Genomic DNA, 9,879 nt, shown 5'->3' with positions numbered 1-9,879 from the left:
AGATACCGGTGCAACGTGCTGCAGATTCGGGCGGCAGATGGCTCGTCTCCAAGCTTCCAGCGTCCCGGCCGGCGCTGCCAAACAGGAACAGGTGCTGCAGAAAGAAGGAAGTGAGCTGTGGGCCCTGGCGGCAGCAGGAGACCCCTGACCAGCTGGCGAGGAGAAAATGGAACGAGTTGGCAGCAGAAAAGACAGAAAACCTGTATAATGTGGATGAAGCAGGCCAGCCGGCGGAGAGAGGCCTTTAAAGGCTTTTAAATAAAGCACGATGACACTTCTCTGACTGACAGCACAGTTTTAAAGATGATTTAGAAACATTTGACTGATTTAATGCGTCTAAAACTCAACGAAAATGTTCCTTTAGTGCAAATCTAAAGCTGAAATAAACACAAAATGTTGGAAAAAGAAAAAAAAAGCGTGAAAATGTTTCACTAAGGAGCTTAAAATGAATACAAATCTTTAAACAAACTGGAAGAATTTCAGATTTTTTTCAGTTTTACGTCAGTAAATAGCAATCTTTGAGTTTTGGACTATTTTTTAACATTTTTATGGTCAATAATAAAACTGAGCATCTATCTGTTAGGAGATATTTGTGTGATTCCTGTTTCAGCAGCTCCGTCCTGCTGTGCACTCTGAATCACTGCAGGATGATGAAGACGAGGGGCCCCTCAGCTCAGCACCCCCACCCCCCTCCACAGGGGGGCCTCTGAAGCCCGGAGCAGCTGGCAGGACTCAGAGCGAGTCGGACCTGGTTTGGACGGGACCGGGCTTTAGAGATGAGAGTCGAATCAAAGGCGACATGGTCCCTGAGAGGTGTCGAGCTTTCCAACATCAGTCGTCACTGCAGAGATCTTAAATTCACACAGAAACACGGTGGAGTTCTGAACTTCATTCATAAAGTCTCTCTTTATGAGCAGAAGGACACCAGAATAAAATTCTGTCTTTTGTGAATGAACCCTGGTGTGGCCGGCAGGTAAACCTCCGATTTCTGCCTTTAATTAATCCGATCTGATTAAATCATTAAAATATTTTTTGACTCGATGCATCTCCTCTCTAATCTCCGGCTCAGCTCACAGATCCACATGTCAATTAGGCTTCTGCAAATGGAGCTGTAATTAGGTTGGATTAATCGACTGGCTGTGTGGACGGCAATTAGTACAGTGACAAATTAAAAGGAAGCAGAACTGATGTTTCTTAATGATCTCACATCTAAATGATCAGAGTTTAATCACAGGATGGAGACTTCAGGAGTTTCTGCTCACCTCAAGAGTAAAAGTGTGTTTTTTGACTGGACCTCTGTCTGGAGACGAGAGGAAGACGAGAGGAAGACGAGCGAAGGCCTTCTAGTGGCTCAGGGAGGAATGAAAGAGAGCAACAAAGAAAATTCAACAGCTTCGCACTTAAACAAAAAATTTAAATATTATCATCAACTTATCAAACGATAAAAAAAAACAATTCAAAATTCAAACCCTTTTTTCAAAGATGTTCTCCTTTTATTTTGTAGAAAACTTTTTTCACATCCTGAACATTCAGTCAACAAACATTCTGAGACGTCTGTCAATGAAATAAATGTAAGACTGACTTTCATGATAAGACCCCGTCACTTCCTGTTTTGTGGTTTTTGTTTTGTAAAGATAGTCTTTATTCATAAACCGGGTTTTTTATTTTGAAAGTCTTCCTTCTTTTGATTAACTTCATTGTGAAAAACCTTTTGTTTGTTTTTTGTTTTGCGTTCATCGTGACTTCCTGAACGGACTATTTTAAAGCGATCTCACAGGAACTCACGAGATTAAATGTGAATTCAGATGAGAACAAACGTGGCGGGGACCTGCGTCCTCACCTCACCTGCGTCCTCACCTCACCTGCGTCCTCACCTCACCTCCTCACCTGGCTTCACCTGTGGGGGTGACGGGACTTTCTGCCGCCGAGCTGCAGGTGAGTTTTTTAAATAAAGTATTGTTGGTCTCAGCGCTACGAGCTGACGTCACTGTGAGCGTGCAGGTGGAGGAGACACACCTGAGATCAGTAATCACTTTTATTAAGTTTCTGACCGTAAACATCAGTCAGACCCGGAAGTTACAGGAAGTTACAGGAAGTACAAACCGTCAGCAAACACTTTGAAACAATCTGACAGGTGATTGAATTATTCTGATTAATAATTTATTCCTGATAAATCATCAAACTGTGAGCAGCTGTGTGGACAACAAGTTTGAGACAAGTGCTGCAAAGTGTTCAGACTATTTAATTTAAAATAAGAGCTAAATTAATACAAAATCCTCAGAGTTGGATTAAAACAAAATGTTCTTTTATTTACACCCATTCTGATAGCTGATGACCACAATTTAATAAAATCTAATTAAATGAATGCAAAATACAAACTGGTACAAATCTTTAGTTTAGTTTGATTGACAGGTCTGTGGTGCAGAAGGGTTTCCGGTATTGGTGGGCGGGGCTTATAGTGTCAGATCCCCCCCCCCACTCGCTCCGCCCCAGCTCGTCCAAATATGGTATTTAAGATATTTTACTTGTGACTCCACCCACAAAGCAGCTCCGCCCCTCAATTCTGCAGAACTTTAAGTCCTGATACAACTGAAACCTTGAGTTGGATAAAAATTTGTACAATTGTCGTAAACGGGATAATAATGGACCTTCACCAGGCCGAAAACATGTTTATTTGAGCCGTAAACATGTTTATTTGAGCTGGAAACATGTTTATTTGAGCCGAAAACATGTTTATTTGAGCCGAAAACATGTTTATTTGAGCTGGAAACATGTTTATTAGAGCCGAAAACATGTTTATTTGAGCTGGAAACATGTTTATTAGAGCCGAAAACATGTTTATTTGACATGTTTATTTGAGCCGAAAACATGTTTATTTGAGCCGAAACATGTTTATTTGAGCCGAAAACATGTTTATTAGCCGAAAACATGTTTATTTGAGCTGGAAACATGTTTATTAGAGCCGAAAACATGTTTATTTGAGCCGAAAACATGTTTATTTGAGCTGGAAACATGTTTATTAGAGCCGAAAACATGTTTATTAGAGCCGAAAACATGTTTATTTGAGCTGGAAACATGTTTATTAGAGCCGAAAACATGTTTATTTGAGCTGGAAACATGTTTATTAGAGCCGAAAACATGTTTATTTGAGCCGTAAACATGTTTATTTGAGCCGAAAACATGTTTATTTGAGCCGTAAACATGTTTATTAGAGCCGAAAACATGTTTATTTGAGCTGGAAACATGTTTATTTGAGCCGTAAACATGTTTATTTGAGCCGAAAACATGTTTATTTGAGCCGGAAACATGTTTATTAGAGCCGGAAACATGTTTATTTGAGCCGAAAACATGTTTATTAGAGCCGGAAACATGTTTATTTGAGCCGGAAACATGTTTATTTGAGCCGTAAACATGTTTATTAGAGCCGTAAACATGTTTATTTGAGCCGTAAACATGTTTATTAGAGCCGAAAACATGTTTATTTGAGCCGTAAACATGTTTATTTGAGCCGTAAACATGTTTATTTGAGCCGAAAACATGTTTATTATTGAGCCGGAAACATGTTTATTAGAGCCGAAAACATGTTTATTAGAGCCGTAAACATGTTTATTACAGCCGTAAACATGTTTATTTGAGCCGTAAACATGTTTATTTGAGCCGAAAACATGTTTATTAGAGCCGGAAACATGTTTATTAGAGCCGAAAACATGTTTATTAGAGCCGTAAACATGTTTATTAGAGCCGTAAACATGTTTATTTGAGCCGTAAACATGTTTATTTGAGCCGAAAACATGTTTATTAGAGCCGTAAACATGTTTATTTGAGCCGAAAACATGTTTATTTGAGCCGTAAACATGTTTATTCGAGCCGTAAACATGTTTATTTGTGCTGTAAAGTTGTGGTGTACAACTGTTCGTTTTTTTTGTTTTCTTTGGCGAATTTTCTGGGAATTCTTTTAGATTTTTGTCTAAATTTTGGATGAAAAGTTTGAGATGAACAAACGTAAACAGACTCTTCGTGCACTTGTTTATTTATGTGGGAGATAAATTGTTGATGTTTTCAGTGTTTAATTGAGAACCGTTTTCCACCTGTTGTTGCTGTGAGTCGCTTTAATTCTTGCTGGCAGGAATCTCATCGCACAACGCTGACGTCGGTTCTTTGCAGATTCTTTGAACAAAAGCTCCAAAACAGTTGTTGCGCCGCCGCGAGCCTCATTCAGCCGCTGAACACAAAACCGGAGTCATCGTTGTGTCGGCGCGATGATCTCCGCAGGACGACTTCCGGACGTCCGGACTTCCAGACCAACAACACGCCGCAGGAAGCAGCCGCGGACGCGTCGCTTCTCTTCGCTCGGTAGCGGCGCCGCTTCTTTGTGCCGCCGGTTGATCTGCTCGGCTGGTCGCCACGAAGACTGGATCAGACCGAGGAGAAGTCGGAGGAGCTTCGTCTGAGACACCACGACAATATTTCATGTTCATCAACGGTTCAGACAAACGCTGCGAGCAGGACGTGAAGTGAGGACGCTTTCAAAATAACAATGTACTTTTAACAAGTTGATTTGACCTAAAAACAAATAATTCATTTCTGAGAAGTTAATCTGTTTGATTAAAACACCTGATAGACAGGAAGTTTCAAACTCAGCATTTTAAATGACAATAACTCGATTTTCCAGCTTTGTTTATTTATTTATAGTTTATTTTAATATTTAAGTTGAAGGGATTTATAAGATAAGTTTGACTTTATTAATCCCAAAGTGGGGAAATTCGGTAAAATGTTTCCTTATTACTAAAAGACGATAAAAAAACATTTACTATTTTAATATCGTGTAATGTGGTTACGCAGTGTTAAGTTGTAAATACAAAAATCAATATTATATGTAAATATCCATAAGCTTGTAATTTAATAAAGCCAATAATATAAAACTGCTACTTTCATCGGTTGTAATGTTTCACAATAAAAGAAATGAATGTTTTTTGTCAACTGAAACACCAGGAGGCTTTTAATTTGAAACAGACACAGGAAGTGTAATGCAGTAACTTTAACAGGGCAAACGGAAGCGGATAAAAAAAAACCTGAACATTTTATTTCCTCTGTTGGAGAAAGAAAGAGGGCGGAGCTCGGTTCAGGTTCTCCGTCAGCGTGGTTCTTCTTCTCCAAACACGTCTCAGCTGCTTGAATCTCTTCCTGGCTGCTGCCGAGTACCTTCGTGTTTCCCGCCGTGTCGGTTCGAGAGCTCGTCCTCGTGATGTTGACGGTCTCCGGTCCGACAGGTCGACCCGGCCGTCCGGCCCGCTGCTCTGATTCGGGCTGCCAGCTCTCCGACTGCACTTGGCTGACATTTCTGTCAACCTCTCATAAGCCCGAAGACGCGATCCGTACAAATGTCAGAGTATCTTCTCCTCAGCGGTGGAGATGTCGTTGGCCGCGGCTCCGTCTGCTTGGAAGAGCAAATACAAATGTCAGCGCTGATTTGAGGCGGCGTCGGAGCGCCGACCTGCTGCTGTTTGTACCGAACACGTCGGCGTCGACGCGCCAAACATTTCAAAACCGCCGCGACTCGACTCGACTCGACTCGACTCGACTCGACTCGACTCGTTCCTCTCAGGTCGCTGCTTTTCTCTTTAAATCAAACAGAAACAACGAAGAAGCTTCTAATCTCTAACTCCTGGAAACGAGTCGCTCGCTGACAGATTCACAACATCTGATTGGTCGTCAGCGTTAGAAACGTTTTCTCAGGTCGAAGGTGAACGTTTAGGCCTTTTCTGGACATTTTACTACGTTTGGGGTTAATTTTGTAAAATAGAAATGTTTTGGGGAAAATATTTTCTACAATTTTTGTGGCAATTTTACCACTTTAATTTATTTGTAGTATTTGATGTAAATTTGATAAAAGTTGGTAATTTTGTATGATTGAATCTTTTTTTTTTATATACATATTTTGATAATTTGTTTTGTAAATTTTTATTTATTTTTGGGGGGAAATTCATATGTAATAAACATAAACATGCTATAGTCGGCAGCTTTTTGGTCAACGCAGTGTTTTGTTTGAGCTGTAAAGTGAATTTTGAATCATCGGTTTTATCCGTGTGAGGATCTATGCTGCGCGTTACTTTTTCTTTTCTTTCTTTCATTGTTTTTATTTTGTATAAGTTTCTTTTGCTTCAGTGAAGTAAAACGTCCTCTTTAATCCCAATCTGACATCTGGACGTCATTAATCACGAGTTACCTCTGGATTCAGTGAGTCACCAAAATAAAAGTAGTGATGTTTTGTTTCCTGCCGTGAGGCTGCAGATGACTGGATCTCCTGTCAGCGGCGGACCGGTCCAGGACCGGCCGGGCTGCCGGGGGTTTTGCCAGTTTGGACAGATGGCCGGTTCAGGCCTGGCCCGAGGTGGACCGTAAGATAAAACTAACGTCCAGCTGATATCAAATCTGTCCAAGTTCCTGCGTGTCGTCCACTGGACGGATCAGAAACCAAATCACTGAAAATCAATCAGAAGGAAAGTTAGAAAAGCTTCAGATTATTAATCCACTAATTTTATGACTTTCTCGGTTTCTAAAGACTCTCCAGAGCTTTTCCTTCAAACTGTTAAATTATATAGATGAACCCTTTAATGTTAGACGTGTTTCTTCTTCTGTTTACGTGTCAGGACGTCACAGAAGTAGACGTCCGTTCCTCGTTCAAGTTTAAAGCCGTCACGATTTCGGGATTTATTTTTGTGTTATTTATCAATAATTTGTTCGTATTATACAAACATACACACTAAAAATCTGTTGGTTGGAAATATACTTAAAGTTGAAATCGTTTTAACGCTCGTGTTGAATTTGTTTCCGAACGCATCGTCCGACCTGAACGACCTTTTACGTGTTTCGTTACGACCTTCTGACGCCATAAACCACAAATATACACTGTTAAAAGAGACATCGTGGTCCGGGTTAATGTTATTAGTGGGTTAGAGGGTCGTCGTTAGAGGATCGTCGTTGTCATGGTGACGACAATAAACAAGCAGTTAGTTATGTTGTGTCGATGAAAGAAACAGCAGTGACTTTGTTGACCTGTCCGTCCACCCCGACCTCCTCCTGACTTTGTTGCTCCATAACTACATCACCCGACTTCTTTCTTTGCACTCGTAATAACTACTCTGACCACAAGAGGGCGCTAAATTATAAATTGTTACTCATTAAAAATTTTTTTTTTTTTTTTTAAATGTACAGCTATTTTCTGTCTTTTTGTGGTTGTTTTACATCAGTCATGAGATTTTTGTCTTTTTTAGACTTTAAGAGATTTTTGTTTACAATTATTTTATGTCTCGATGTTGTTTCATGTCTGTAGTTCTTTTGCAGTCATTTGGGGATTTTAACATCTCTTCATGAACATTTGACATCTGTTTGTTATCGATGTCTTTTTACACTGGTTATTTGATCCTTTTTTTATTTTCATTTTTTTTTTCCATTCATTTGTCGTCTTTTATGATCCATTTTAAAGTTATTTTGCTTCTTGTTGTAGTGATATTTTTGCGTATCCTCTCTGGTTTTGTAGATACAACTGCTTATTTTGAAAAAACAAATCCAGTAGCAGCGTTTATATTTTTTTTCTCTGATCATGATGTGAAGGTCAAACTTTGGCACTAACAGCAAAAAAGCTTTATTGTTGAGCTTTTAATAGGCTCGACAAAACAATAGAAAGTTAAACTAGTCTTTGTGGTCATTTTTTTGTGTGGTGTCTTTGTGGTTGTTTCACATCAGTTTGACTCTTTTCTGCTCATTTGATTGACTATTAAACATCAAATATTCGCATTAATTTCAGACAAAAGCTGCGGTGGGTTGGAGGGTGTAGGGGGGAGGGGGTGTTTCTACCATCCTGGCTGTGGCCCTGCACACCGATCATAAATAAAAAGCACAAACAGGAACAGCAGCAGATATATCTGCACTTTGAGTCCATTGAGAGCGAGTGGAGCCTAAAAAAAGGAAAGAGTCGGATGGAAAAAGAGGACTTGAAGAGTTTCACTGCTGAGCCGTGAAATGAAAAGTAGCAGCTGATGGAGCAGCAGACCTGACGGGTGGGGGAGGGGCTCCGGGGGGGGGGGGAGGGGGGGGGGGGCTGCCTCTGAACTTTACTGCGGGGTCTGATGGAGGATGGAGGCCTGCGGGTCTGATGGAGGCCTGCGGGTCTGATGGAGGATGGAGGTCTGCGGGTCTGATGGAGGATGGAGGCCTGCGGGTCTGATGGAGGCCTGCGGGTCTGATGGAGGATGGAGGTCTGCGGGTCTGATGGAGGCTGGAGGTCTGCGGGTCTGATGGAGGCTGGAGGTCTGCGGGTCTGATGGAGGATGGAGGTCTGCGGGTCTGATGGAGGATGGAGGCCTGCGGGTCTGATGGAGGCCTGCGGGTCTGATGGAGGATGGAGGTCTGCGGGTCTGATGGAGGATGGAGGCCTGCGGGTCTGATGGAGGCCTGCGGGTCTGATGGAGGATGGAGGTCTGCGGGTCTGATGGAGGATGGAGGCCTGCGGGTCTGATGGAGGATGGAGGCCTGCGGGTCTGATGGAGGATGGAGGCCTGCGGGTCTGATGGAGGATGGAGGCCTGCGGGTCTGATGGAGGATGGAGGCCTGCGGGTCTGATGGAGGATGGAGGCCTGCGGGTCTGATGGAGGCTGGAGGTCTGCGGGTCTGATGGAGGATGGAGGTCTGCGGGTCTGATGGAGGATGGAGGCCTGCGGGTCTGATGGAGGATGGAGGTCTGCGGGTCTGATGGAGGATGGAGGCCTGCGGGTCTGATGGAGGCTGGAGGTCTGCGGGTCTGATGGAGGATGGAGGTCTGCGGGTCTGATGGAGGATGGAGGTCTGCGGGTCTGATGGAGGATGGAGGCCTGCGGGTCTGATGGAGGATGGAGGCCTGCGGGTCTGATGGAGGATGGAGGCCTGCGGGTCTGATGGAGGATGGAGGCCTGCGGGTCTGATGGAGGATGGAGGTCTGCGGGTCTGATGGAGGATGGAGGTCTGCAGGGTTTCAGTGTTCATACACCCGGAGAGGAGCGCTGCTCGGCGGATCCACATGAACAAGTAGTTCTGCAGCAGCTGCTGCTGCCTCTGTCCATGGTGCTACTTTCTGCTTCCCTGCGGTGAAATACTGGCTGTAGTTCGGTCGTGAAACCCTCAACAGAAACTCTTCTAACCGCCTCGTTCTGATTCTGATGATATTTAAGTGCTTCAAACTTGTTCGTCGTCGAGTTGACAGTAAATTCAAAACACTAACTGCCATTTCTGCTCTTCATCAACTCTCAGATCACATACTCAGCCCCGCGCAGCCCCGCCCCCATTCCTGCTCGCCTCTCCAGCCCGTATTGGTTCTCCCTCCTGTCCATCTGCGTTTGCAACTCCTGATTGGCTCTCCCTTCCCGCCCCCCACTTGTGCCTCGCGAGCAGCTCTGACCAATGGCGGCTCGGCTGGCGTCCAAAAGGGGCGGGAGGAGGAGGAGGAGGAGGAGGAGGAGGAGGAGGAGGAGGAGGAGGCAGCGGGGGTCAGAAATGGGGAAGAAGAGGATTTCTGAGAACAAACTGCCTCATTCGGCCTCTTTGTGTTTGAAGAGGCAGAAACTACAAATGTGTTTCACGTGGAGTCGACATGTTGGATGTTTGTTTCTTCCTCTCTGTGTCAGCAGGTTCAGGCTGTAGCTGCTGCCATCTTTTTTTAAACCTCCTGTTTTAGTGCATCATCCATTTTTAAAGGTGTAAACAAAGCATTTCACTGTTCGAGGCTGAAACATAAATCACTTTCACATCTTCATAAAGAATCTATGCACGTAGACTGAACTACCATTTAACTACCATTTAATCTTATTTAATCTTTTTATATTTAAGTTAACTTCTGCAATAATG

This window comes from Brachyistius frenatus, unplaced genomic scaffold (genome assembly GCF_029030835.1).
Source record: "Brachyistius frenatus isolate BFR_SWC_R1_liver_20210118 unplaced genomic scaffold, ASM2903083v1 Contig_244, whole genome shotgun sequence".
Lineage (NCBI taxonomy): Eukaryota > Metazoa > Chordata > Actinopteri > Embiotocidae > Brachyistius > Brachyistius frenatus.
The sequence above is the reverse complement of the archived record's forward strand: the minus strand, read 5'-3'. Positions refer to the sequence as shown.